The following is a 5,793-nucleotide window of genomic DNA, read 5'->3' as shown; positions in this document are numbered from 1 at the left end:
GCGTTTCATTGTATAATCGTTTTTACCCCCGCCATGTAGGCAGCCATACTCCGTTTTGGAGGGCATTTGGCTATGTACGCCCCCACCCCTTCGAACCCCCCAAATGACATTAAAGGCCATACAGCCATGCACGATGGGTCTTTCAACATCCTCCTCCTCCTCCTCCTCCTGCTACTACTACTACTACCACTACTACTACTACTACTACTACTACTACTACTACTACTACTACTACTACAAAGAAGGAGGAGGAGGAGGAGAAGAAGAAGAAGAAGAAGAAGAAGAAGAAGAAGAAGAAGAAGAAGAAGAAGAAGAAGAAGAAGAAGAAGAAGAAGAAGAAGAAGAAGAAGAAAGAGGAGGATAAGAAGAAGAAGAACAACAACAAACACAACAACAACAACAACAACAACAACAAGTTTCAGTTTCAGTATCAGTAGCTCAAGGAGGCGTCACTGCGTTCGGACAAATCCATATACGCTACACCACATCTGCCAAGCAGATGCCTGACCAGCAGCGTAACCCAACGCGCTTAGTCAGGCCTTGAGAAAAAAAAAAAATTCCCGCGAACCGGATTCGAACCAGTGACCTAAGGATGTCAGACATTTCCTCTACAGTCCTCCGCTCTACCAACTGAGCTATCACGGTATCAACAACAACAACAACAACAACAACAACTGTAAGGGCGGCCTTGAGAACAAAGGAAAGCACCATACAGACACATCATTCACTGACGAGACATAGATCATCCACACAAGAAGAAGAAGAAGAACAACAACAACAGCAACAGCAACGACGACGACGACAACAACAACAACGACGACAACAACAACAACAACAACAACAACAACAACAACAACAACAACAACAACAACAACAACAACAACAACAACAACAACAACTGTAAGGGCGGCCTTGACAGCAAAGGAAAGCACCATACAGACACATCATTCACTGACGAGACATAGATCATCCACACAAGAAGAAGAAGAAGAACAACAACAACAGCAACAGCAACAGCAACGACGACGACGACAACAACAACAACAACAACAACAACAGCAACAACAACAACAACAAGAACAACAACAACTGTAAGGGCGGCCTTGACAGCAAAGGAAAGCACCATACAGACACATCATTCACTGACGAGACATAGATCATCCACACAAGAAGAAGAAGAACAACAACAACAACAGCAACAGCAAAGACGACAACAACAACAACAACAACAACAACAACAACAACAACAACAACAACTGTAAGGGCGGCCTTGACAGCAAAGGAAAGCACCATACAGACACATCATTCACTGACGAGACATAGATCATCCACACAAGAAGAAGAAGAACAACAACAACAACAGCAACAGCAACAGCAACGACGACGACGACAACAACAACAACAACAACAGCAACAACAACAACAACAAGAACAACAACAACTGTAAGGGCGGCCTTGACAGCAAAGGAAAGCACCATACAGACACATCATTCACTGACGAGACATAGATCATCCACACAAGAAGAAGAAGAACAACAACAACAACAGCAACAGCAACGACGACGACGACAACAACAACAACAACAACAGCAACAACAACAACAACAAGAACAACAACAACTGTAAGGGCGGCCTTGACAGCAAAGGAAAGCACCATACAGACACATCATTCACTGACGAGACATAGATCATCCACACAAGAAGAAGAAGAACAACAACAACAACAGCAACAGCAACGACGACGACGACAACAACAACAACGACGACGACAACAACAACAACAACAACAACAACAACAACAACAACAACAACAACAACAACAACAACAACAACAACAACAACAACAACAACAACAACAACAACAACAACAACAACAACAACAACAACAACAACAACAACAACAACAACAACAACAACTGTAAGGGCGGCCTTGACAGCAAAGGAAAGCACCATACAGACACATCATTCACTGACGAGACATAGATCATCCACACAAGAAGAAGAAGAAGAACAACAACAACAACAGCAACAGCAACAGCAACGACGACGACAACAACAACAACAACAACAACAACAACAACAACAACAACAACAACAACAACAACTGTAAGGGCGGCCTTGACAACAAAGGAAAGCACCATACAGACACATCATTCACTGACGAGACATAGATCATCCACACAAGAAGAAGAAGAAGAACAACAGCAACAACAACAACAACAACAACAACAACAACAACAACAACAACAACAACAACAACAACAACTGTAAGGGCGGCCTTGACAGCAAAGGAAAGCACCATACAGACACATCATTCACTGCCGAGACAGACAGAGATCATCCACAACAGGTGTCAACGCGTACATCCCATGAAAGTGAAGTGAAGAATACAACAACAACAACAACAACAACAACAAAGGAACATTTGCAGAAACGTGTAGGTCGCACGTGCAGAAACCCCCTACTGTGTATGCAGCAACAATGACACTGGCATCATGGTTACCAGTTCCGCCGTCGCTACGTCGATACTGTGTGTAACACTGACATGACACTGGAGAAAATCTGAGGGGAGAGGAGAGAGGTGGGGGGGGGCCAGACAGAAACTGAGACAGCACAGAAAAAGAGAGAGAAGGGTGGGTGGGTGGGGGTGTGGGGGGTGGAGAGGGAGAATACGAAAAAAAGAAGGAGAGGCGGGAGATAGAAAGAGAGAGAGAGGAGAGAGAGAGGAGAGGGGGAGGGAGAGAGATGGGGATAGAGAGAGAGGGGGAAGGGGAGGGAGAGAGAGGGGGAAGGGGGAGGGGGAGGGAGAGAGAGGGGAGAGAGAGGGGGGAGAGAAAAAGAGAGGAGAGAGAGAGGGGGGAGAGAGGGGGGAGAGAGAAAGAGAGAGGAGAGAGAGGGGGAGAGAGGGGGGAGAGAGAAAGAGAGAGGAGAGAGAGGGGGAGAGAGAAAGAGAGGAGAGAGAGAGGGGGGAGAGAGGGGGGAGAGAGAAAGAGAAAGGAGAGAGAGGGGGGGAGAGAGAAAGAGGGGAAAATGAGGGAGAGAGTGAGGAGAGGGAGGGGGACGGACAAACAAAGAGGCAGGCAGACAGACAGACAGACAGACAAAGAGCGAGAGAGAGAGAGAGAGGGGGGTACAAAGTACAGACTGTTCTTTCCTCAAATTATAAAAAAAGGGGAGGGGTGGGGTGGGGGTGGGGGGGCCGTCAACAAGCAAATGTCAAGGTACACTGCACACCTTTCCTCAAAATGCCAAGCTCAGATCGGCCTGAACTCTGCTGGGATAAATCGAAATGCCTACTAACACAGGCTCCGTGCCGACAGGTAACGTGATATCACCTGATTGAAAGCGAAACTGGCGAACATCGGAACAACTATGGGACTGTAAGACGGGAGACATCCCCCCCCCCCCCCCCTCACCCAAACTTTTACCGAGTCTTCAAAGCCATATTTTCGTTCTTAACAATGTGACAAGTTCCATTGTGATACTCCTGCACTTGTCAAACGGGATAGTTTTGCATTGTGTTATGCCGCACTGGATATTGTCGATACTATAACGTGTAATTCCACTCACTGATGTACATAGAGACACTAAATATGTATCTTGTATTGTACAAAATATATATAAAATACCAGCTACAAAATGGGTAGTGACTATTGAGCACAAACTATATAGAATATCAACAACAAAACAGCCGATGATTATCGAGGACAAACTATATATAATATCAGTAACAAAAAACCCGATTACTATTTAGTACAGACTATATAGAACATCAGCAACAAAACAGCCGATGACTATTGAGTACAATATCAGCAACAAAATGGCTCATGACTTTACTTCAGTCATGAACTGAAATAAATCCATGAGGGGGTGGGGTGGGGGTGAGGGAAGAGAGAGAGACAGAGAGAGAGAGAGAGAGAGAGAGAGAGAGAGACAGACAGACAGACAGACAGACAGACAGACAGACACTGAAACAAACAGGCAGAAAAGGGGATGAAGACAAACCGCACACACAAACACACACACACACACGTACGCACACACACACACACACACATACACGCACGCACGCACACACACACACACACACACACACACAAACACACACACACACGCACGCACGCACGTACACACACACACACACACACACACACACACACACACAGAGGGAGAGAGAGAGGGAGGGGGGGTGCAGTTTAAGATATTTTGAAATTGGTAGAAAATATTTCTATCATGAGTTCTGGGTGGCAGATTTTTCTGAACACACAAAGACTGGTTTCGTCTCCTCTGAGACAGGCTGGAACAGCATTCCACAATAAACCACTTGAGAATGGAAAATCAGACTTAAAGAGATCAATTGACGGGCGCAATAGCCGAGTGGTTAAAGCGTTGGACTGTCAATCTGAGGGTCCCGGGTTCGAATCACGGTGACGGCGCCTGGTGGGTAAAGGGTGGAGATTTTTACGATCTCCCAGGTCAACATATGTTGCAGACCTGCTTAGTGCCTGAACCCCCTTCGTGTGTATATGCAAGCAGAAGATCAAATACGCACGTTAAAGATCCTGTAATCCATGTCAGCGTTCGGTGGGTTATGGAAACAGGAACATACCCAGCATGCACACCCCCGAAAACGGAGTATGGCTGCCTACATGGCGGGGTAAAAACGGTCATACACGTAAAAGCCCACTCGTGTGCATACGAGTGAACGCAGAAGAAGATCAATTAATCTCACGGACAGCGCCACTGTCGTTGATTTGAAATATAGTTACAGTAGAGGGCGGGGCACAACCAGATTACGATTTTGTCCACACACACACACACAAAAAAAAAAAAAAAAAAAACAAAACGGTTTTGTTGTATTTCTGTTCTCCTCTGAATATAAGAAACCACAGCAGATCCTAGTCTTCAGGTGTTACCATGGACAATTTCAGAGCTCATTTTATTGCACGTCTGCGCCAGCGGCTTCGGAATGTAATATTCTCACTTGAAGAATCACATAAAATAACCGGAGACTAATAATAATAATAATAATGGTATTTATATAGCGCTGTATCTTGTGCGGAGACAAATCAAAGCGCTTTCGCAACCAGTCATTCACACGCATGCATAACTCTAAAACTGTAGAAACTAAAGACAAGGAAGAGGCAGGCAAAGGAGGCTATTTTGGGAAGAGGTGGGTTTTAAGGCCAGACTTAAAGAAAGAGCTGAGTGTGGAGACTTGACGGAAGCGAAAAGAGGAAGTTCATTCCAATCGCAGGGTCCAGAGACAGAGAAAGAACTGTGTAGGAATGAAGTAACATTTTGTTGAGAATCATTCTCTGAGGCAGAAGGGAACGGTCGAGGGAGAAACATTTATATGTGCGTGCCAGCAACCGTGAGAGACAGGTCCATCAACAGACAAAGAAAAGAACAGAGACAGAGTGACAGAGCGACACAGAGAGACAGAGAGAGACAGAGGGAGACAGAGTGGCAGAGTGACAGAGAGAGACAGAGGGAGACAGAGTGGCAGAGTGACAGAGAGAGACAGAGAGAGACAGAGTGACAGAGCGACACAGAGAGACAGAGAGAGACAGAGGGAGACAGAGTGGCAGAGTGACAGAGAGACAGAGGGAGACAGAGTGACAGAGAGACACAGAGTGACAGAGTGACAGAGAGAGACAGAGGGAGACAGAGTGGCAGAGTGACAGAGAGACAGAGGGAGACAGAGTGACAGAGTGACAGAGAGAGACAGAGGGAGACAGAGTGGCAGAGTGACAGAGAGAGACAGAGGGAGACAGAGTGACAGAGTGACAG

General features: G+C 45.9%; 1 non-coding gene across 1 annotated transcript; it reads right to left on the bottom strand.

Annotated features, from left to right (window-relative positions):
• Positions 1–558: 558 nt before the first annotated feature.
• On the bottom strand, positions 559–645 carry Trnay-gua (transfer RNA tyrosine (anticodon GUA)). Its single transcript is given in 2 exon segments — positions 559–594; positions 609–645. It is a non-coding gene; the product is annotated as a tRNA-Tyr (tRNA).
• Positions 646–5,793: the final 5,148 nt, after the last annotated feature.

Source organism: Babylonia areolata, chromosome 31 (genome assembly GCF_041734735.1).
Source record: "Babylonia areolata isolate BAREFJ2019XMU chromosome 31, ASM4173473v1, whole genome shotgun sequence".
NCBI lineage: Eukaryota > Metazoa > Mollusca > Gastropoda > Neogastropoda > Buccinidae > Babylonia > Babylonia areolata.
Note: the sequence above shows the minus strand (reverse complement) of the source record. Positions and strands in the feature narration are given on the sequence as shown.